Genomic DNA, 26,449 nt, shown 5'->3' on the forward strand with positions numbered 1-26,449 from the left:
TACTCTGTCTCTATGGTTTCTCAAATAGCAGCAGCGCACAAAAATTGAAAATTTTTCGCGACGACCCCAGCTCTTTCCTTTTTAGTGAAATTTTGAGACCGTTTGTCACGATAGGGCGCATAAAGAATATGCTTTGCCGACGAGCATGCCCACATAAAGAAATTTTTGGCGACGAGCATGCACGCATACATTTTCAGTCTCTAGCTACATGAACATATGAGCATTTTTTTGCCTGTATGCCTCTATAATATCATTTCAATAATTTCGTCAATCGTTGGTTAAAGTCCCGCGCAATATGTTCATATATCTACAGACATCATTTCCTACAGCATCAGCTGACACCTTACCATTAGCTTCATTACCAATAACTACAGTGCTTGTCATAATTATAGCCCACCCTGCAGATAGAACTTTGAGGCAAGCTTTACAACATTTTTAAGGGTTTTCAAAAAGATTTGTTTGCTGTACTTTGTTGATTGAAGCAAGTTCAGTAGAATCACTGACCAGAGAACACACAGACTAGACATGTAATACAAAGTTTGTCAACACCAAAAACTCTGTCTCGTAGGTCCCAATCAACTTCGTATTCGTCGAGACTTCACTTTTAGGATCGCTCGACCGAGATGGTCGATGGTTGAACAAAAGATCCCTCTATGCTCAACGTTTCCCTTGCTCTCTCACTCTGTCTGCTCTTTGCTCTCTCAAATATGTATATGTATGTATGCATGTGAGCACAAGCAGCAGCTCACGAAAATTGAAATTTCATCGCAGCAAGACCCCCTGTCTTCCCTTCTGTGTGAAGAGTATACCGAACTCTTCAAACCGTTTGCCAAGCTCGTACAAAATATTTGCGTTTTCGTTATTATTTGCGAGAAAGCGTTGGTGCTTATAATGAAAATTTTTCGCGACAAGCGTGCATACACACACACTACAGTCCCCTTGCTCATACATGTAGTATTTATATGCGTGTGTGCGAAACTCTTGTTGCTTGTAGCAATTTTAGAGCCCAGCATGTGCATTTAGCTGATCTTGTGAAGTGCTCACACTTACATAAGTTAACACACAAAGTTACAAAGACGCTCCTAAATAAAAACAAAGAAGAAAATACACTTGTGATTAAAAAGTTACAAACGAATAAAATTTTTTGCAAAAAAGTAAATAATTAAGTTGAAAATTAAAATCTAAGAAAAAATTATAAATCCCGTCAATAAGTAATAACGATTAATCGAGTTCAGTAAGAAAATTTTTTGATAAAAAAGATATTACATTAAGAATTTATTATACAATTACAACACACACTTTTCCACAAAATTAAAGCATTGTCCGTCTGAAACCGAAGCTAGCTCGTTGGCTGCCCTTAAGATAGGCACTAATCAAAGAGAACCAAATGCATCTAGTACTCCCGTAGCTAGCCCAGAACTGAAGGAAGTTATTGTGAGTCTGATTAAGGAAACATTACGAAGAGGGGATATTTTCCAGGGTCAGAACGATAGGGCGGAAACGTTAACCGACGTACCAGTTATAGCCCTTTCTCCAGTAGACCAGGAAAAGCTGCCAGACTTAGCAAAGTTGGTTAGGGAGTTCTCTGGAAATCGTACCGAGTTCGGCTCATGGAAGAAGTTCGTATCACGTATCATGAGTTTATATGAAGGTATTCGTAACAAGGTTACCGGTGAAGCTGATGTAGTTCTGGAATCGTATAACACGCCTCTGAACTGGAAGGCTATTTCGAAGTGCTTAACAGATCTTTTCGCTGATAAGCGTGACCTGAAAATACTAGAATATCAATTATTCCCACTTACCCAAGGAAAATTGACCATTGCCGAATTATATCAGGCGGTCTACTATCAACTCTCCTTGATATTAAACCAGATGACTGTCCAAGATTTGACACCCGAAAGCATTAGGGCTTTAACTCAGAGCTATCGGAAAAAGGCTTTGGATACTTTTGTTAGAGGACTAAATGGCTATTTACCTACACTATAGGCGATCAAAGAGCCTCGTGATCTCAGCCACACTCTACACCTGTGCGAGCTGGTAGAGAACCAAGGACAACGAAATGCAAGAACAGCAAGAGCAAGAAGGAAACACAATCTGTGCTTCATATGTTCATTTTTTAGACTAAACAGATCATCGTTACCCTATTTCAAGTGCGTCACGCAAGACGGTACCACACTTAATTTCCTTATTGACACCGGCTTAAGCCAAAATTATATTCAATCCCATTTAATTAAAAATCCGAAGGTAAATAAAAATAAATTCTATTTTAACTCTGTTGGCGGACAAACTCTAATTACTTACCATACCTACATCGCTCTATTTGGCCGTCAAGATGTCCCTCTAAAACTCTTCTTATTACCAACCTTAAAAATCTTCCACGGGATCCTTGGGAACGATGCTCTAAACGAATTCCAGGCCGTAATAAACCTCAAGCTCCATTTTGATCAACTGAAACCCAATCAGTGAACAATATAAAAGTCAGAACAGAAGACATGACTCCAGCCCAAGTCGAACTATTGGATTCCCTTACGCAGAAACATCCTGACCTTTTTGCAGACCCGGACGAAAAACTGAATTACACTACTAGGGTGAAAGGGGAAATCAGACCATCATCGGATATTCCGGTGTACAGTAAACATTATCCTTATCCGGCTTCGCTTAGAACAGAAGTGGAAAAACAGATGCAACAACTACTGCAAGACGGCATTATCAGACCTTCACGGTCACCGTACAATGCACCTGTGTGGATAGTACCAAAGAAAAGCGACGCCTCTGGCGAGTGGAAGTTCAGAGTAGTAATAGACTACCGGAAACTCAATTCTATTTCGGATAGGTACCCTATCCCCGAGATCGGTGAGATAATCGCACAGTTGGGCGATAACAAATATTTCACTGTACTAGATCTCAAGAGCGGATTTCACCAGATTCCTTTGAAAGAGAGGGACATGAAGAAAACCGCCTTTGCAATAAACGGCGGGAAATTCGAGTTACACGACTGCCTTTTGGTCTCAAGAACTCCCCGTCTATTTTCCAAAGAACGTTAGACGATATCCTATGGGATCATATAGGGAAATATGCTACGTCTACATCGAAGATATTGTCGTCTTTAGTCGGTCCGAAAGCAAACACGCTAAACATCTAGATGCAATATTTGCAACACTAGATAAAGTCAATATGAAAGTTCGAATAGACAAATGCGAATTTTTCAAAGAAGTAAATTTCTTGGGCTTCACCTTATCCCGACAAGGCGTAAAAACAAACATCGACAAGGTAAAAGCAATAGAAAAATTCCCAGCGTGAACTTTGAAAGAAGTGAGAAACGGAAGAGAACTACGCAGCAAACGAAAAAGAAATTAGTTCTCACAGCCATTGTAAAGCCATTGTAAGTTCTCGAAATTCGCACAAATAAAAATAATAAAATCAGCGTCGGAAGATAAAAAAAACCCGTTGAGAGAAATTATGACAGCTTTCGGTATGCCTAGACTAGTGGTGATGGATAACGAGCGAGCGCTGAATTCAGCAGCCATTAAGTTCCATCTACAAGATCAGCTACAAGCAGAAGTCTACATAACACCGCCGTAAAATTGCACCAGCAACGGCCAGGTCGAGAGATTCCACTCGACTCTGCCGAAATCATGAGATGCCTAAAAACTGACGAAGGTTTACTAGATTTCGAAGATTTGATTTATACAGCCGTACAAGAATACATTCAACTATAACAAGAAAGCTTTAGTCGAGACTGCTCGACTACGAGATCCCCTGAGCCCTACAAGCAACTGATATTTCAATAATAATTATTAAACACACACGCACACACACACGCATACAAACCAACACACGCACACATATTGATGATGTAGCTGTCGTAGCCATAGGAAAGGAGCTCAAAGATACAGAGGATATGTGCAGCGAAAGTATTAATCGCATACGAAGCTGGTTGACTGGACCTAGGCTCGAGCTAGCGGCACACAAAACTGAAGTTGTCCTAGTCAGCAGTCGCAGTCGCCGTGGAGCGGAATTCGCACGCGCGTGCGCGACTCAACGCTATCAGGGCGAACAGCATTGCACGATGGCAAAGAAAGTGGAATAGCTCAGCTAAAGGGCGGTGGACGCACAAGCTCATCCCGGAGCTTGAACCATGGGTCAACCGCAAACACGGCGAGGTAAACTTCTACCTTACGCAGATCCTCTCGGGACATGGAGCTATTTGAAGCGCTTTGGCCACGAGGAATCTGACGAGTGCCCCTGGTGCGAGCGAGGGCATGTGGAAGACGCCAACCACATTCTTTTCGAATGTGGACGGTTCCTGGAGGAGAGGCGTCGTCAGGAAGAGGCAGTAGGCCGCTCCATCAGAGCGGACAACATTGTCAACGCCATGCTGGAATCGGAGGAAGCTTGGGAACTAACAAGCACCTTCGCGGCCACAGTGATAATGGAGCTCCGCAGAGTCGAGCGAATGAGAAGTCGAGCTGTCCCAGGCTAAGGTAGCGCACAGTGCTTGCGAAGCAATGCTTTACGGCCGACCCGCAAGCATCGCGCACTATCCTAGCCACCACGCAACTTGCATCTTGTATTAAAATTGTCAATAAACGAATATAAAAAAAAATAATAAAAAAAAAACTCAAATACACAGGGGACTGCGCTTGGGTTGCGCTGCAGTGTTGGAAATATAATGAGAACTTATTTGTTGAATAATTTAACACCGAATTAGTATAAATATTAATATATTTTTTAAATTTGGAGACTCTAGCTTTAAGCACTGACCAGAGAACACATAGACTAGACATGTAGAACAAATTTTTCTACAGCTCGACACTGTTAAGTTGAGGTACCATTGTACTTCGTATTTGCTCGGCTCGGTCGTGGAGGTTCAAGCAGTGAAAATGCTGCACGTCAAAAACAGTGCGCTATGAGCGCTCAATCGAAATGGTCCCGATTCCGTATGAAGCACAGCTATGTGCCATTTGTCCTACTCTCTCTCTCTCTCTCTCAGTCCCTCTCTCTCGCTCTCTATGGTCGCTGAAATCATCACTCTCAGCCGCGAACAAAAATTTCAATTTTTGTTCGCGACGATCCCAGCTCTTTCCGTTTGTGTGAAGGGTATACCGAAATTTGTAAAGCGTTTGCCACGTTCATACAAAATGCTAGCTTTTTCATGATAATTTCTAAACATGTACTGTGAGCATTGGTATGCCTGTGTGCTAAGCTCTTGCTGCCTGTAGCAATTTTAGGTCCCCGCATTTGCATTTGGTTGATCTTGTGAAATGCTCACATACATACATACATATGTATATATGTACATTTGATTGTGTGTACGCATGCGATGCGATGGTCACAATTATGGAATAGCACTTGTGGAAGCATTTGTTTGCCTATTTGCCGTTACATGTGCGTGTGTGTATGTGCGTGTGTGTATGTGCATGTGTGTATGTGCATGTGTGTATGCATGGGACTTGAACATTGGCGTGCATGTGTGTATGCATGGGACGTGAACTTTGGCTGCCTACCTCAACTAAGAATTGTCTGAATGATTTTGGGTTTGAAATGAAGAGGCGCGAGCTACCATCTCTACTCCCCTCGAGATGTCACCCCAGAAGCCGCCCCGCCTTTTCGCTGAGCCGGCACTTGGCTATCGTGTGGGCGATGTCGGCCAGCAGTTCCATTCCCAATAGAAGTCAACAACTTTACATTGTGGCTACAATGTGATGACTTCTTATAAACAACAGCACAAGTTGCAACATCAAATTTCGATGCGTCGGCATTCTGCCGACGATCAAGCTGGCTTGGGTTAGAGATATAAGCTATTCATTTTTGTACAGTAAATGCAGTCCAGATTTGTAAATGACAGAGAACAGTTTATTTTGTAAATAAATCAAGAATCTTTATAATTCAACAATCTTTATGATTAAACAAAGCAATAATTACTAAATTGTCGGAGGATACACCATTCCCGAAGGAAACACACCACCTTTTCTCCTCTTCATCACCAGCCGCAACCGGTAACTGCCGCAGCCGATATACAAGGACCTACACGCAAAAACAAAGGATCATCATGAAAAGTATCGTACCAATTTTAACCATGTAAGTTACATATTAAGTGACAAAGATAAAAAAACAAAAAGCCAAATGTAAAGTGCGATGGTGGAACGTAAAGAAATAAAAATATTTAAAAAGAAGAATAAAAAAGAAGAAAGATAGAAATAATATGAGTTAATAATGCAAAAGTTCTATACATACATATATATGTACATAAAATGTCTACATCACAAAAAAAAAAAAAAGAAGAAGAAGAAGAAAAATAGAAGTAATAGGAGTGAATAATGCAAAAGTTTTATACATACATATACACATAAAATGTCTACATCACAAAAACAATATACATATATACATATACATTCAAGCGAACATTACAATAACAACACGATGTGAGGTTGGCGCAGACTTGTGCGTTCCAAACTTGTCGGTTGAACCATTATGGGGCGACATACGACTCGTTGCACAGACATGCAAATACCTCATATATACCAACGACAAAAAAAAATAAATAAAAAAATAAATAAAACAAAACCACAAATCCAGGCATGGCAACTATCCGAGCTTTCGGTTCGTGTTAGCTTGTCGAGTGACGTCGTAGTCTCAGGGCATATGAGCAGTGCGTCACCACATGATGTGAGGTTTGCGCAGACTTGTGCGATCCAAACTTGTCGGTCGAACCAGTATGGGGCGACATACGACTCGTTGCACAGACATGCAAATACCTCACATATACTAACATATACGAACCAAATCATAACGCAATACAATCGGATTTCGGACAATTTTGTTGTGTTTGATCGGATACATATCTATCAAACAACAACATACGTTTGAGTCGAGTGGCATACACCAAGGCATACACCTGAAACACACTACACACCATAAGCTAGCGAATAAGTCTATATTACGGATACTATTATAATTAAGAAATACTTTAAATACTATTATTAAGAATTTATATCTGTATATCATACACAATCATACACAATCATACACAATCATACGCAATCCTAGCACCTTAAATTCATGTCGACTATCGGCAAGGTAAAGAAACTAATACCAAACACTAGAAGCAGGGCAAAGATTAGTACTAGTCTGACAGATATTAGGGAAATCCGAACAGTAGCTAGGACGGAGGACGTTACACCCATGACTTCAACTTCTAGTTCACCCCCACCGAACCAAATGATGGCTAATCAAGCCGATATCTTAAACACTGTTAAAATCCCAGATGCTATCCGTTCTCTACCATCTTATGATGGAAATCCCAGCGATTTAATTGTTTCTTACACGGGAGTCTTAAATTAAGAACATCCCTTAAGTAATCATATGCCCTAGCTGAGTAAAAATGCATATTTTGCGAAATAACTTTTTCAGCGCTGTTATATACCTGATTTTTTTTGAAAGCATTTTACATAAGACCTTTGATTGGTCTGAAACATGAGGTAAATTGTTAATAGTCGTGAAGATATTAACATGCTTTTTCTCCTTTCTGGCTCTTTGGTAAATTTTTCCTTGCCTATGAGCATTTCTTAAAGATAAATACCTTTTTTTCAAATTATGATTCTCTTTCTGTATGTTCTTAAAAGCTACTTCCATTTCATAATATTTTTTCCGATAATATACTTCGTTTTGCTCTCTTTTTAAACAATTTGAACAAAACGAAGACCTACCGGCGCTTAAATCATGCCACAATTTATTTTTTAAACTATTGTCAAAGCACAAAAAATTATCCAAATTTTCTTCCTCGTCACTTTGGCTTTGAATGTTGCTGATCTGATGCTGCTGTTCTGGGTCGGATGGCTTCACAAAGCCATCCACTACTTTTTCTAAACTTTTCCTTTGGTAGCTATATGGAGTAATATCTTCTTCCTGAATATCTATTGAATAAATGTCATCACCTACGTCAGCATTATTATTTGAAACAAAATTTGAGCTGCACAAATTTAAGGTTGGGACAGCACTGACGCTTAATTTAAATTTTAAACACAATTAAAAGCCCGTGGCAGTCACAAGCCAATGTTCACGTATTATGAGCATACACACTTACAATATTCCTCAGGCAGCAAGAATAGTTTCCCATACTAACACATAATAGCTCATACATACATGTAAAACGGGACTGTAACTGACGATTGACGAAAATACTGAGAAAGAATTGACTCGCGTCGCACGAGTTACCATCTCTACTCCCCTCGAGATGTCACCCCAGAAGCCGCCCCGCCTTTTCGCTGAGCCGGCACTTGGCTATCGTGTGGGCGATGTCGGCCAGCAGTTCCGTTCCCAATAGAAGTCAACAACTTTACATTGTGGCTACAATGTGATGACTTCTTATAAACAACAGTACAAATTGCAACATCAAATTTCGATGCGTCGGCATTCTGCCGACGATCAAGCTGGCTTGGGTTAGAGATATAAGCTATTCATTTTTGTACAGTAAATGCAGTCCAGATTTGTAAATGACAGAGAACAGTTTATTTTGTAAATAAATCAAGAATCTTTATAATTCAACAATTTTTATGATTAAACAAAGCAATAATTACTAAATTGTCGGAGGATACACCATTCCCGAAGGAAACACACCACCTTTTCTCCTCTTCATCACCAGCCGCAACCGGTAACTGCCGCAGCCGATATACAAGGACCTACACGCAAAAACAAAGGATCATCATGAAAAGTATCGTACCAATTTTAACCATGTAAGTTACATATTAAGTGACAAAGATAAAAAAAACAAAAAGCCAAATGTAAAGTGCGATGGTGGAACGTAAAGAAATAAAAATATTTAAAAAGAAGAATAAAAAAGAAGAAGAAAGATAGAAGTAATAGGAGTGAATAATGCAAAAGTTTTATACATACATATACACATAAAATGTCTACATCACAAAAACAATATACATATATACATATACATTCAAGCGAACTGCGGTTCGATACAGTAAACATAAAAAACATGTTGTGACGCTCGATCGAACTTTGCGCAGACTTGTGCGATCTAAACTTGTCGGTCGAACCAGTATGGGGCGACATACGACTCGTTGCACAGACATGCAAATACCTCACATATACTAACATATACGAACCAAATCATAACGCAATACAATCGGATTTCGGACAATTTTGTTGTGTTTGATCGGATACATATCTATCAAACAACAACATACGTTTGAGTCGAGTGGCATACACCAAGGCATACACCTGAAACACACTACACACCATAAGCTAGCGAATAAGTCTATATTACGGATACTATTATAATTAAGAAATACTTTAAATACTATTATTAAGAATTTATATCTGTATATCATACACAATCATACACAATCATACACAATCCTAGCACCTTAAATTCATGTCGACTATCGGCAAGGTAAAGAAACTAATACCAAACACTAGAAGCAGGGCAAAGATTAGTACTAGTCTGACAGATATTAGGGAAATCCGAACAGTAGCTAGGACGGAGGACGTTACACCCATGACTTCAACTTCTAGTTCACCCCCACCGAACCAAATGATGGCTAATCAAGCCGATATCTTAAACACTCTTAAAATCCCAGATGCTATCCGTTCTCTACCATCTTATGATGGAAATCCCAAAACGCTTAGCGAATTCATTACAAACGTAGAAGATATTCTTCTACTAATTAGAGGCACCGACCAAACACCTTATGGGCAAATACTCCTTAGGGCCATTAGAAACAAGATAGAAGGGAAAGCCAATGAAGCAGTCATTGAAGAAGGAGCTAGTCTCAACTTGGATGAAATTAAAGAAGCACTCTTGCTGCATTGCGCAGACAAAAGAGATGAACCCACCCTTATGTATGAACTACATAGTCTACTACAGAATCCACTCCCAATCCAGATACTTTACGACAAAGTTTGCGAGATTAGACTCGCATTATTTAGACTTACCGACACGAAAGAAATAGACCCGAGCCTGATTAAAACTAAGAAAAGACTTTTCACAGACGTTTGTCTGAACTCTTTTCTATCAGGCATCAAGGGCCCTCTAGGGACAGCAGTTAGGGCAATGAAGCCCACAAACCTCCGAGAAGCTCTAGAATGGGCTCTCAAGGAACGTGAAATTTATTTCACCCAAAACGCACAAAAGAGACAAAACCAGAAGCGTAGAATAGAAGATGCAAAACCCAGTACTTCTAGACAAGGAAACTACCAGGGTTACAGACAATCAGACAAACGAACTTACCAACAAGGTAACGACGGAAACGAACATAAGAAAAGAAACAGTAACTACCGGGCTATAATGCCAAAAGAAGATTACAACAAGAGCTCTAACGGGGGTAAACACCCTTATGATTCAGAAAGAAAAGGTATTCGGCACAACGTGCAAACAGAAGCGCAATTACATAACTATAATGATCAGCCAAATTTTCAGGCAAATGCCTCCAAGAACAATCAGGATACTTAATAAATAGAAATTTAGGATTTCCCCTCCCATACATAATACTATCACTATCACCCAACCAATCCCTAAAGTTTCTTATCGACACTGGAGCAACCTCCTCTTTTATTAATCCAAAAGCAGTTACTGAACCAAATATAACACTACTACAAAAGCCTATCTACATTAAGACAGCACTAAAGACACACAAATTACATACCAAAACCAAGCTAAAACTTTTCAATGAATTTTCTGACCCTACCTCATACCCAATGTTATTGTTTGCTTTTCATGACTATTTCGATGGTCTAATTGGCATTGACATCCTTCAACGAATCGAAGCGGTTGTCAATATTCCACAAAAACTCCTCATTACAAATATAGCAAACATAAATATTGCACTAGAAGAGAAAATTCACCCAACACTCTATACTATAGAACAAGAATCTAAAAAAATAATACCAATCCATGTAGATCTCAAGGAGGGCGATTTTTACCTGGAACCAACATCAATTTCAAATGACCTATTCATATCAGGCGGCTTCTATTCTGCAAAGAATAACATCAGCCTGATGGAGATAAATAATTTTTCCAATACAGAACAAAAGTTTTGTCTGGAATCTTATCTGAATGTACCAAAGCATGAACAATTCAACTTGCTCGAAGTACATACAGTGGTCAAGACAAAGACTAAAGATCTTCAACCTAATATACAGACAGACCATTTAAACGCTGAAGAGTTTAAAGAACTTAAAAAACTTTGTCTTCAATTTCCAAACCTTTCCACACTGAGGGTAAACCCCTAACTTTTACGAGCATAGTCAAACACAAAATTAGAACAACTGACCAAATTCCGATTCACTCAAAACCGTTCCGCTATAGTCCGAAAGAAAAGAAAGAATTAAATGCCCAAATCCAACAACTTCTGGACCAAAACATAATCAAACATAGCTACTCACCTTGGAGTTCTCCGACCTTTCTCGTAGCCAAAAAGAAAGATAAGTCTAATCTCTTGGTTATCGATTATAGAAAACTTAACGAAAAAACAATCAAGGATAAATACCCAATGCCCAATATTAATGACATCTTAAATAGGATAGGCAAGGCAAAATATTTCACAGCCCTAGATCTGGCCAGCGGATATCATCAAATTGAGATGCATCCGAAAGACATGGACAAGACAGCTTTTTCTACAATGGACGGACACTACGAATTTCTTAGAATGCCTTTCGGTTTAACCAATGCCCCCGCCACCTTTCAAAGAGTTATGGATAATATCCTAACAGACTTGAATGGCAAATGTTGCCTAATATATCTTGACGATATAATTATATTTTCATCCTCTCTCCAAGAGCACATGCTAGATTTACATGCAGTCTTCACCAGATTAAATAACGCAAATTTAAAACTCCAACCTAACAAGTCCGATTTTCTAAGAAAAGAAATAGAATACCTAGGTCACATAATAACAGAAAATGGAATTAAACCTAATCCAAAAAAGATAGAAGCGATAAAAGCTTTCCCAATCCCAAAGTCTAGGAAACAAATAAAATCTTCTCTAGGTTTGCTGGGCTATTATCGTAAATTTATTAGAGATTTTGCTAACATTACGAAACCATTAACCCAGCAACTAAAAGGAAAAACTGCGGTAAAACTCACTAACGAGTTTATCAAGGCTTTCGAAATATGCAAAACATTACTTTGCAATATTCAACCCAATATTACAATACCCAGACTTTAACAAACTATTTACCCTCACTACTGACGCTAGCAACGTCACAAAACTACAACAATACAGAAAAACCAGTTTCTTTCGCTAGTAGAACCCTAACAGATACCGAACTAAACTATTCCACAGTAGAAAAAGAAATGCTAGCAATTATATGGGCGACAAAACAGTTTCGACCATATTTATATGGCCAAAAATTCAAGATAGTTACAGATCACAGACCATTAACATGGCTGATGAATTTCAAAGAACCAAATTCAAAACTAGTTAGATGGAAATTACAACTATTAGAATATGACTACGAGGTAAAATATAAAAAGGGTTCAGAAAACGTAGTAGCCGACGCACTCAGCCGCATTACAGCAGAAGTAAATACACAAGAAGTAGTACATACACGAACAGATTACATTCAATGTACAGACAGACCAATCAATGAGTTTAACTTACAGATAGTCTTCCAAAAGGACAACAAATCACAAATAGTGTCACAAACCCCTTTTAAGAATAAGATTAGAAGAACTATCTCAGAAGATAATTTCATAAAAGAGAAAGTAGCACAGGTGCTTGCGAAAATTCTCAAGCCACACAAGACATACGCTATACTAGCAACAGACGATATTTTTAAAGTAATTGAAGAGACTTTAGTGGAATACTTCCTACCCACTAAACTATATAAAGTAATAAGATGAACAAACATGTTAGAGGACATAACAGAAGTTAGTAGACTAGAAACAGAAATCAAAGAATATCATAAAAATAGTAATCACAGAGGCATTGACGAAACAATAGCTCATCTAAAAAGAAAATTTTACTCACCACAACTTAGAACATACGAGAATAATTAATAATTGTGATATCTGCCAAACTCTAAAATATGACCGTCAACCACAGAAACTTAAATATCAAGAAACCGAAATACCTTCTGCACCCATGCAAATTCTCCATATCGATCTATATACCATAAATGCAAAGACAATTCTAACAATTATTGATAAATTTTCGAAATTCGCCTCAGGCTACACTATCCCAGCTAGAGACAGCCTTAACATCGTCAAATCTATTAAAAATTTCATAGTACTCTATGGAATTCCACAAAAAATAATTTGCGATCAAGGACCAGAGTTTTCAGGGAAAATTTTTAAAGATTTCTGTACTCAATATTCTATCGAACTCCACATTACTTCATTTCAACAGTCCTCAAGTGATGCCCCAGTAGAAAGATTACACTCAACACTAACTGAGATATATCGTATAATCACAAATATAAAGAAAGAACAACAACAACAATGTGACCATGATGAGATCCTAACGGAAACCTTCATCACATATAATAACGCTATTCATTCTGCGACTAAATATACACCTTACGAAGTGTTTCAAGGTAGAACTCATTTATTTAACAGAGACATAACTCTTGACAACCAACATGACTATCTACAAAAACTTAACACTTTTCAAGCAGACCTTTATCCCAAGTTAGCAGAAGAAATGAAAGGCAAAATGCAACTTAGAATACAAAAAGCAAATCAAGATAGACAAGAACCTCCGACCGTAACCTCAGGAGATACAATTTACAGAAAAGAAAATAGACGAAACAAATTAACCGCTAGATTTTCTAAACATAAGATATTAGCAGATCAGGGCATAACCCTTCTAACATTAAAAAATCAAAAAGTACATAAGTCTAAAGTTAAGAAAAATATAAAAAGAATATAACGATTCAAATTACATTACAGATTACATTACATTTGCGCACAAGAATTTAACGTGCAACAATTTTCGGAAGATAATAAAATCACCCTAATAAACTTAGGAAATGCGAAACTCATTACAACTCATAAATACTTAATCCATCAAATCAATCTGCAAGACTCATTAAATAACATTAAGAAATTCGAAACATCTCTAGATGAACTCACCGAATCACACCTTTCAAACGAAATTGTTAATTCTATTAGAACCAAATTAAACCAAGTAAAAGCAAAAATCTTTTCTCTAATACCAAAAAATAGAAGCAAGAGAGGTCTAATAAATGGTCTTGGCAGTGTTATAAAAGTAGTCACAGGCAACATGGATGCTGACGATGAAAAACGAATAAATACAAAATTTAATGAATTGTCAAAGAACGAAAATAACATTATAAATAACATTAACAAACAAATTATTGTCAACAAAGAAATAGAAACTAGATTTAAGAATATATCCGATCATATCAATAAAGAACAAGACATAATTAATAATTTCATAAGAAACTATAGAAATAACATATTCAAAACAATAAATGATGAAAATAATGAAATCCATATACTCCAATTTACAGAAAGAATTAATGTAAATATAGATATTCTGTATAATCATATTAATAATATTGTTGAAAGTGTTCTTTTAACAAAGTTAAACATAATACCTAAATTTATTTTGAACGAAAAAGAGATGGAAATAATTTATAATATTATGAATGAACAACAAATGGAAATCAACACAGATGAACATATATATAGATTGTTAAATCTAGAAACTGAAATTAAGAACACAATTGTAAACTTTAAGATTAAGATACCAATTTTCGAAAAACATAATTACACACTATTACATATTATTTCACTAGCCGTAAATAATTCTAAGTTATTAATTGTACCAAATTTCGCTATCCTAAGCCAAGCCGGCAAACCAAAATATTTTAACGACAAATGCACAAAGATACACAAATTATTCATCTGCGAGGATCCTCCAATGACAAGCAACTTACCGGACCAACAATGCTTAGAAGGCATACTATACAATCAAACCTCTACATGCAACGTCAGGGATATAGGCAACACGGAGGTCATCCAAGAAGTAGAATCAAATCATATACTCAACACGAGATACACCATCATAACCCCATCATACGATAAGTCAAGAAGTATCACGGGATCAGCCATGATCACATTCACGAATTGCTCTGTCAACATCAATGGCCTAATATATGACAACACAGAAACCTTCTACAAAGAAGACTTCGCAATATCAACACCGATTCTACAAAACATTAAAATCAACAACACAATAGAAGAAACAAGTCTTCAAAAATTACACTTCCGTGCTCTAACACAGGAACAAATAGTCAACATCAGAGATGCAAATTTCAACAATTTAACAATTATATACATCCTACTGACTACACTTATAATTATCACAGTTGCCTGTTGGACCTGTAAACCGAAGAATACTGTATTCATCCCAAACGAAATACCTCCACTGGAAATGCCTACCTTACCTTCGTTCTGGCCATCGCTTCACACTAGGGGGGGAGGAGTTACCATCTCTACTCCCCTCGAGATGTCACCCCAGAAGTCGCCCCGCCTTTTCGCTGAGCCGGCACTTGGCTATCGTGTGGGCGATGTCGGCCAGCAGTTCCGTTCCCAATAGAAGTCAACAACTTTACATTGTGGCTACAATGTGATGACTTCTTATAAACAACAGTACAAATTGCAACATCAAATTTCGATGCGTCGGCATTCTGCCGACGATCAAGCTGGCTTGGGTTAGAGATATAAGCTATTCATTTTTGTACAGTAAATGCAGTCCAGATTTGTAAATGACAGAGAACAGTTTATTTTGTAAATAAATCAAGAATCTTTATAATTCAACAACCTTGTTTGATTAAACAAAGCAATAATTACTAAATTGTCGGAGGATACACCATTCCCGAAGGAAACACACCACCTTTTCTCCTCTTCATCACCAGCCGCAACCGGTAACTCGCGCTTATACATACATACGTATGCTACTTACATGTAGCTGATTAACTAAAGTGACAAGTACATATGCCAATTCTTTGTGGCACTGTGACCGGCGAATAACTCATACTGTATGTGTATGTGTGTAGTATAGTTACTGGCGGGTAACTCGCGCTCATATTTAAGCACCTGGATTTAATTTTAATGATCGTGGGTTGGGTATCAGAAGGAATTTAAAAAAAAGTTTAGTAACTTTTTAAGCTCAGTATACAAAATGGGATGCGATTTTCGATCCCTTGTACCTGTTCATATATTTACATACATATACAGGTGCATGCCAATAAAAAAAAATTCTAAAAAGTCAGTCAGTCCCTCTCTCTCGCTCTCTATGGTCTCTGAAATCATCACTCTCAGCCGCGAACAAAAATTTCAATTTTTGTTTACATGTGCGTGTGTGTATGAGCCTGTGTGTATGCATGGGACATGAACATTGGCGTGAGCCTACCTCAACTTAGAACTGGTTGACCGAATTAGGGCTCGAATTGCAGAATCGCTTGTCTATTTAAGTACCTTTTATTTTTTATCCATGATGGTATGATTGCCTATCGAAGCCATTAATTCATAAAAACAATTGTTTTAAATAAGAATTTGTTTAATTTCATTTAATTAATTTAATAAATAGAAAAATAGAAAACATAAATCTTAATATATAAAACAAATCAAAACAAAGATAATTCAATAAATTTATAATTCAGCAACATTAACTAGATAATATATGTATGTACATATGTATGTACATATGTGTGCTTGCACGCATAAGCTGTTTCAAATAAGAATTTGTTTAATTTCATATCATTAATTTAATATAATTAGAAATAAAATAATTAATATAAAATTAAAAAACATAACATTCAATACGTATCAACAAATCAACAAAAACAAAGATTATTTATTAATAAAAGCTTAAATTATATGATCAATATGTACATATGTATGTATGTATATATACATATATACATATACATATACATATGTATATACAACAAGTAAGAAAGCTCTAGTCGAGACTGCTCGACTACGAGATCGCCTGAACCCTGCAAGCAACTGATATTTCAATAATAATTAGCAAACACACACGCACACACACACGCATCCATTAAAATACACGCACACACACACGCATACAAACAAACACACGCACACACATACACATACAAACAAACACACGCATACACACACACACAACTCACATATACAGGCGATTGCGCTTGGGTTGCGCTGCAGTGTTGGCAATATTTGGAAAACTTATTTGTTGAATAATCTCATTTCTAGACGTACGATCGTAATGAAACTTTCACAAAGTAATCATGATGTTTAAATGTATATGTATACCGAAGCACAGGTTTCTAGTATTTGATATACGACTTCTACAAAGATAGCGGTGAGGGGGTGGATATAAGGGCGGGGGGTAAATTTGAACAAAAACCGAAATTGTATAAAATACGTCTTAATATATATTTAAAATTTGGACACTCTAGCTATAATGATGTAGGAGATATATTTTTTTAACTGACTTTCGATAAGGTTTTTTATCGATAAAAAAATATCGGAATAAGTTATCGTTTTTTAGTGATAAACTCGATATGCGCGCGATACATACCGACATTTTAAAAAAAAGTTGAAGTCTCTAGCTCTTATATCTTCTGAGATCGACGCGTTCATACATACGGACAGACGGACGGACGGACGGACGGACGGACAGACAGACAGACGGACAGGGCCAAATCCACTCAGCTCATCGTGCTGATCAAGAATATATATACTTTGTGGGGTCTGCCACGCCTCCTTCTGCCTGTGACATACATTTCAACAAAACCATTATACCCTTATTTCCCATTTTCAATGGGTTCAGGGTATAAAAATGAAAATTCCTTGGCGACGATCCCATTGGCCTTCTGATGAGTATACCACACTGTTGAAAGATTTTACAATGATTATGTAAAAATAAAAACTTTTTGTTATTGTTTTTACTTACATGTATACATATCCACATACACACATACATGCATATGTGCAAATCTTTATTCTTGCTGCCCTGTGCTGTTAATAATGTACGTGCGTAAACATATATGTACGTACATATGTATGTACATATGAATGTTTATAACACGTGAATTTGACTTGCGCCTGCCAAGGGCTTTTAATTGTGCGGACGACTTTTGATCAGCTCCGCGGAGGAAGTGTTAAGTGTTATTGCTATTATTAAGAATCGCGCCAATATATAGTTAACTACCTATTCTTTAATTATTTTTAATTTACGTTTATTTATGTTGATTTTACCAACAATATTTTCGGTTTGCCACTTAAAATTTTTCCTAATGAAAATTAAAACAAACTGATCAATAATAAATTTTCGGTGCTGGCAGCAAGGATGGGTGGGGGAAAACCATTCCTTATCTAAAGATGATTTTGCTGTAGCGTGCATGCAGTACAGAACAATTTTCTCTTTAATGCGAGCGATGTGTGGCTTCTTTTCGAAAATAGTCCTAAATGTTTCGAAATGCAGCTTTATCAAATTGTAAACATGGTCGGAAGGAGCCTTCAATTTAAGATATCTATTTATATAATGAAAATTTTTACAAACTTCGCAATCAGTGTTTTGCAACAGTTTGTGCAGAAGATACCCAGAAAAATGTCGCAATGCATTTTCATTAAAATCATTTTGTATATTGGCAATGGTTGTATCTAATGACAATTCTATTTCTAAATCATCATCTAAAGGTTCAATATCTGTTGGAGTGTGAGATGAATTACATTGTTCATGAAAAACAGATAATTGGGACCCGCTATCTTTTATGATATTGGCCAACATCAAATCTTCATCTGGAATACAATTTCCAGATACCGAAGTTGATGTCAACATTTTCATGGATAGCATTTTAGACAGTATTGTATTGAATTCGAATACTGTTGGATTACTATTTGTTCCTCCCCGACATCTAAACAAATAAAATAAATTCTCTAACGGATCTTGATTTAATTTGGATGTGGCAACAAAGAACAGATCATTGTTGTCACTCCAAATATTTTCTGCCAAAGCAATTACCGATGAGATTGTAATTATCATCCCATCAATGCAATACACTTTGTGTGGATAATGCAGATTTTGGAAATGATCACGCATTTCCAGAAGGTATGCGTGAATATTATTTTTCTCCCTAAGAGCACATCTATAAGGATTGCTATCAAATAGCACATGACTATTTAAGCAATAAAAGAGGTTATTAATTTTTTCAATAAATATTGCCGTTGCAACTGCACTATCTTCGCAATCAATAAACCCACCTGAATCTATAACAGTGCGTATCGCAGAAGCTACACTGTGGCTAAAGGTTTGTGTAGCAAATTTAACTTTCATTTTTTCAAAACAATTCGGACTGACATGTTTTAGAGTTAATTTCGGACATAAACAAGTTAAATTTTTTGTTTCAGTTTCATATAATTTTCTAATTATTCCCCATGAAACTGTGCCATCAGGTGTTAAAATATTATTCTTTAAAAGAATATTTCGAAGAGATTTTATTAGATGCGGTGCATCAAATATTGCAAAAATTTCTTCGTCATTAACTTCAAATGTGGCATTATTTAAATTAATACCCCATCTATTGAAAACTGCTCTATTATTGGATCCCTGATCGCAAACAACGACTTTGACATTAAGCCCCAATGCTTGCGATAGTCCAATATTTTCTTCTACTTTATTTTTCAGGTTAGTATGATTTATGCCACGGGCTGAAACCGTATAGCTTAAAACATACTTCCAGTTATCAAAAAGACCCCTAACAAGAAAAACACAGACTTGCTGTCCTAAAAACTTACTCCTTTTAACACCATCGTCCTCAAATCCCTGTATCTCGTCAAGAGATGAATTGTATTGAAGCCCTCTTTTTACTTTGAGCTTGTCGCAAACTAATACGGCATATTTCGCCATAGCGCTCATTTTTTCGACAATGCCCTTCAAGTTTTCTAATAGTTCTGGATTAAATCCAGGAACCAAATTTTTTAAAATCGCCCAGCGATTTAATTGTTTCTTACACGGGAGTCTTAAATTAAGAACATCCCTTAAGTAATCATATGCCCTAGCTGAGTAAAAATGCATATTTTGCGAAATAACTTTTTAACTTTACATAAGACCTTTGATTGGTCTGAAACATGAGGTAAATTGTTAATAGTCGTGAAGATATTAACATGCTTTTTCTCCTTTCTGGCTCTTTGGTAAATTTTTCCTTGCCTATGAGCATTTCTTAAAGATAAATACCTTTTTTTCAAATTATGATTCTCTTTCTGTATGTTCTTAAAAGCTACTTCCATTTCATAATATTTTTTCCGATAATATACTTCGTTTTGCTCTCTTTTTAAACAATTTGAACAAAACGAAGACCTACCGGCGCTTAAATCATGCCACAATTGATTTTTTAAACTATTGTCAAAGCACAAAAAATTATCCAAATTTTCTTCCTCGTCACTTTGGCTTTGAATGTTGCTGATCTGATGCTGCTGTTCTGGGTCGGATGGCTTCACAAAGCCATCCACTACTTTTTCTAAACTTTTCCTTTGGTAGCTATATGGAGTAATATCTTCTTCCTGAATATCTATTGAATAAATGTCATCACCTACGTCAGCATTATTATTTGAAACAAAATTTGAGCTGCACAAATTTAAGGTTGGGACAGCACTGACGCTTAATTTAAATTTTAAACACAATTAAAAGCCCGTGGCAGTCACAAGCCAATGTTCACGTATTATGAGCATACACACTTACAATATTCCTCAGGCAGCAAGAATAGTTTCCCATACTAACACATAATAGCTCATACATACATGTAAAACGGGACTGTAACTGACGATTGACGAAAATACTGAGAAAGAATTGACTCGCGTCGCACGAGTTACCATCTCTACTCCCCTCGAGAGTTACAAAATAAACTGTTCTCTGTCATTTACAAATCTGGACTGCATTTACTGTACAAAAATGAATAGCTTATATCTCTAACCCAAGCCAGCTTGATCGTCGGCAGAATGCCGACGCATCGAAATTTGATGTTGCAACTTGTACTGTTGTTTATAAGAAGTCATCACATTGTAGCCACAATGTAAAGTTGTTGACTTCTATTGGGAATGGAACTGCTGGCCGACATCGCCCACACGATAGCCAAGTGCCGGCTCAGCGAAAAGGCGGGGCGGCTTCTGGGGTGACATCTCGAGGGGAGTAGAGATGGTAACTCCTCCCCCCCTAGTGTGAAGCGATGGCCAGAACGAAGGTAAGGTAGGCATTTCCAGTGGAGGTATTTCGTTTGGGATGAATACAGTATTCTTCGGTTTACAGGTCCAACAGGCAACTGTGATAATTATAAGTGTAGTCAGTAGGATGTATATAATTGTTAAATTGTTGAAATTTGCATCTCTGATGTTGACTATTTGTTCCTGTGTTAGAGCACGGAAGTGTAATTTTTGAAGACTTGTTTCTTCTATTGTGTTGTTGATTTTAATGTTTTGTAGAATCGGTGTTGATATTGCGAAGTCTTCTTTGTAGAAGGTTTCTGTGTTGTTATATATTAAGCCATTGATGTTGACAGAGCAATTCGTGAATGTGATCATGGCTGATCCCGTGATACTTCTTGACTTATCGCATGATGGGGTTATGATGGTGTATCTCGTGTTGAGTATATGATTTGGTTCTACTTCTTGGATGACCTCCGTGTTGCCTATATCCCTGACGTTGCATGTAGAGGTTTGATTGTGTAGTATGCCTTCTAAGCATTGTTGGTCCGGTAAGTTGCTTGTCATTGGAGGATCCTCGCAGATGAATAATTTGTGTATCTTTGTGCATTTGTCGTTAAAATATTTTGGTTTGCCGGCTTGGCTTAGGATAGCGAAATTTGGTACAATTAATAACTTAGAATTATTTACGGCTAGTGAAATAATATGTAATAGTGTGTAATTATGTTTTTCGAAAATTGGTATCTTAATCTTAAAGTTTACAATTGTGTTCTTAATTTCAGTTTCTAGATTTAACAATCTATATATATGTTCATCTGTGTTGATTTCCATTTGTTGTTCATTCATAATATTATAAATTATTTCCATCTCTTTTTCGTTCAAAATAAATTTAGGTATTATGTTTAACTTTGTTAAAAGAACACTTTCAACAATATTATTAATATGATTATACAGAATATCTATATTTACATTAATTCTTTCTGTAAATTGGAGTATATGGATTTCATTATTTTCATCATTTATTGTTTTGAATATGTTATTTCTATAGTTTCTTATGAAATTATTAATTATGTCTTGTTCTTTATTGATATGATCGGATATATTCTTAAATCTAGTTTCTATTTCTTTGTTGACAATAATTTGTTTGTTAATGTTATTTATAATGTTATTTTCGTTCTTTGACAATTCATTAAATTTTGTATTTATTCGTTTTTCATCGTCAGCATCCATGTTGCCTGTGACTACTTTTATAACACTGCCAAGACCATTTATTAGACCTCTCTTGCTTCTATTTTTTGGTATTAGAGAAAAGATTTTTGCTTTTACTTGGTTTAATTTGGTTCTAATAGAATTAACAATTTCGTTTGAAAGGTGTGATTCGGTGAGTTCATCTAGAGATGTTTCGAATTTCTTAATGTTATTTAATGAGTCTTGCAGATTGATTTGATGGATTAAGTATTTATGAGTTGTAATGAGTTTCGCATTTCCTAAGTTTATTAGGGTGATTTTATTATCTTCCGAAAATTGTAGCACGTTAAATTCTTGTGCGCAAATGTAATGTAATCTGTAATGTAATTTGATTCGTTATATTCTTTTTATATTTTTCTTAACTTTAGACTTATGTACTTTTTGATTTTTTAATGTTAGAAGGGTTATGCCCTGATCTGCTAATATCTTATGTTTAGAAAATCTAGCGGTTAATTTGTTTCGTCTATTTTCTTTTCTGTAAATTGTATCTCCTGAGGTTACGGTCGGAGGTTCTTGTCTATCTTGATTTGCTTTTTGTATTCTAAGTTGCATTTTGCCTTTCATTTCTTCTGCTAACTTGGGATAAAGGTCTGCTTGAAAAGTGTTAAGTTTTTGTAGATAGTCATGTTGGTTGTCAAAAGTTATGTCTCTGTTAAATAAATGAGTTCTACCTTGAAACACTTCGTAAGGTGTATATTTAGTCGCAGAATGAATAGCGTTATTATATGTGATGAAGGTTTCCGTTAGGATCTCATCATGGTCACATTGTTGTTGTTGTTCTTTCTTTATATTTGTGATTATACGATATATCTCAGTTAGTGTTGAGTGTAATCTTTCTACTGGGGCATCACTTGAGGACTGTTGAAATGAAGTAATGTGGAGTTCGATAGAATATTGAGTACAGAAATCTTTAAAAATTTTCCCTGAAAACTCTGGTCCTTGATCGCAAATTATTTTTTGTGGAATTCCATAGAGTACTATGATATTTTTAATAGATTTGACGATGTTAAGGCTGTCTCTAGCTGGGATAGTGTAGCCTGAGGCGAATTTCGAAAATTTATCAATAATTGTTAGAATTGTCTTTGCATTTATGGTATATAGATCGATATGGAGAATTTGCATGGGTGCAGAAGGTATTTCGGTTTCTTGATATTTAAGTTTCTGTGGTTGACGGTCATATTTTAGAGTTTGGCAGATATCACAATTATTAATTATTCTCGTAGTTACTGTTCTAAGTTGTGGTGAGTAAAATTTTCTTTTTAGATGAGCTATTGTTTCGTCAATGCCTCTGTGATTACTATTTTTATGATATTCTTTGATTTCTGTTTCTAGTCTACTAACTTCTGTTATGTCCTCTAACATGTTTGTTCATCTTATTACTTTATATAGTTTAGTGGGTAGGAAGTATTCCACTAAAGTCTCTTCAATTACTTTAAAAATATCGTCTGTTGCTAGTATAGCGTATGTTTTGTGTGGCTTGAGAATTTTCGCAAGCACCTGTGCTACTTTCTCTTTTATGAAATTATCTTCTGAGATAGTTCTTCTAATCTTATTCTTAAAAGGGGTTTGTGACACTATTTGTGATTTGTTGTCCTTTTGGAAGACTATCTGTAAGTTAAACTCATTGATTGGTCTGTCTGTACTTTGAATGTAATCTGTTCGTGTATGTACTACTTCTTGTGTATTTACTTCTGCTGTAATGCGGCTGAGTGCGTCGGCTACTACGTTTTCTGAACCCTTTTTATATTTTACCTCGTAGTCATATTCTAATAGTTGTAATTTCCATCTAACTAGTTTTGAATATGGTTCTTTGAAATTCATCAGCCATGTTAATGGTCTGTGATCTGTAACTATCTTGAATTTTTGGCCATATAAATATGGTCGAAAGTGTTTTGTCGCCCATATAATTGCTAGCATTTCTTTTTCTACTGCTACTTTTCGAAAGCCTTGATAAACTCGTTAGTGAGTTTTACCGCAGTTTTTCCATTTAGTTGCTGGGTTAATGGTTTCGTAATGTTAGCAAAATCTCTAATAAATTTACGATAATAGCCCAGCAAACCTAGAGAAGATTTTATTTGTTTCCTAGACTTTGGGATTGGGAAAGCTTTTATCGCTTCTATCTTTTTATACCCTGAACCCATTGAAAATGGGAAATCAGGGTATAATGTTTTTGTGTAAAAGTATGTAACAGGCAGAAGGAATCATCGCAGACCCCACAAAGTATATATATTCTTGATCAGCACGATGAGCTGAGTCGATATAGCCCTGTCCGTCTGTCCGTCCGTCCGTCCGTCTGTCCGTATGAACGCCGAGATCTCAGAAGATATAAGAGCTAGAGAGCTGAAATTTTTTGTGCATACTCGTGTATACCATACGCAGTACGAGTTTGCTTTATTTTTTCGATAACTCATCCGATAACTTTTTTATCGAGAATAATCGAAAAATGGATTTTGTTTTTTGAGCCTCATCGGAGTACTATTAGACATAGAGACTTCAGATTTACTGTGTGTATATATATGATGAATACAAACATTTTTTAATCAACAGATTTTGGATACCACGCCCCCTTCGCCCCCAATTAGCAAAAAACGTATTTCAAGTACTAGAGACTTGTGCTTTAGAATGTACACACATTTTGACCATATGATTACGCTCTGAAAATTTCATCAAGATTGCATGTCTACAAAAAAAGTTATTCATCAAATAAATTCTCATACTATTGCCCACACTGCAGCGCAGCCCAAGCGCAGTCGCTGCTTACTGCGCAGTTAGCAGAGCGCGGGCGCGTGAGGGTGGATGCATGTGTATGTATGTGTGCGTGCATAAAAGAAGTGCAGAATGATAAGAATATCAGCTTGGAGGGTTCAGGGTATCTCCTAGTCGAGCAGTCTCGACTAGAGTCTTCTTACTTGTTTGGATTAGGTTTAATTCCATTTTCTGTTATTATGTGACCTAGGTATTCTATTTCTTTTCTTAGAAAATCGGACTTGTTAGGTTGGAGTTTTAAAATTGCGTTATTTAATCTGGTGAAGACTGCATGTAAATCTAGCATATGCTCTTGGAGAGAGGATGAAAATATAATTATATCGTCAAGATATATTAGGCAACATTTGCCATTCAAGTCTGTTAGGATATTATCCATAACTCTTTGAAAGGTGGCGGGGGCATTGGTTAAACCGAAAGGCATTCTAAGAAATTCGTAGTGTCCGTCCATTGTAGAAAAAGCTGTCTTGTCCATGTCTTTCGGATGCATCTCAATTTGATGATATCCGCTGGCCAGATCTAGGGCTGTGAAATATTTTGCCTTGCCTATCCTATTTAAGATGTCATTAATATTGGGCATTGGGTATTTATCCTTGATTGTTTTTTCGTTAAGTTTTCTATAATCGATAACCAATCTCCATTTTTCGAGATTAGACTTATCTTTCTTTTTGGCTACGAGAAAGGTCGGAGAACTCCAAGGTGAGTAGCTATGTTTGATTATGTTTTGGTCCAGAAGTTGTTGGATTTGGGCATTTAATTCTTTCTTTTCTTTCGGACTATAGCGGAACGGTTTTGAGTGAATCGGAATTTGGTCAGTTGTTCTAATTTTGTGTTTGACTATGCTCGTAAAAGTTAGGGGTTTACCCTCAGTGTGGAAAGGTTTGGAAATTGAAGACAAAGTTTTTTAAGTTCTTTAAACTCTTCAGCGTTTAAATGGTCTGTCTGTATATTAGGTTGAAGATCTTTAGTCTTTGTCTTGACCACTGTATGTACTTCGAGCAAGTTGAATTGTTCATGCTTTGGTACATTCAGATAAGATTCCAGACAAAACTTTTGTTCTGTATTGGAAAAATTATTTATCTCCATCAGGCTGATGTTATTCTTTGCAGAATAGAAGCCGCCTGATATGAATAGGTCATTTGAAATTGATGTTGGTTCCAGGTAAAAATCGCCCTCCTTGAGATCTACATGGATTGGTATTATTTTTTTAGATTCTTGTTCTATAGTATAGAGTGTTGGGTGAATTTTCTCTTCTAGTGCAATATTTAT

The 26,449-nt window shown here is 36.4% G+C and overlaps 1 long non-coding RNA gene across 1 annotated transcript in view; it reads left to right on the top strand.

Annotated features, from left to right (window-relative positions):
* The window catches only part of LOC149091561 (uncharacterized), a 168,876-nt gene that overhangs the window by 5,780 nt on the left and 136,647 nt on the right, over positions 1 to 26,449 (top strand). The window lies entirely within an intron of this gene.

This window comes from Drosophila navojoa, chromosome 4 (genome assembly GCF_054131105.1).
Source record: "Drosophila navojoa isolate 15081-1374.11 chromosome 4, UAZ_NAV_1.0, whole genome shotgun sequence".
In the NCBI taxonomy this organism is placed as follows: Eukaryota; Metazoa; Arthropoda; class Insecta; order Diptera; family Drosophilidae; genus Drosophila; species Drosophila navojoa.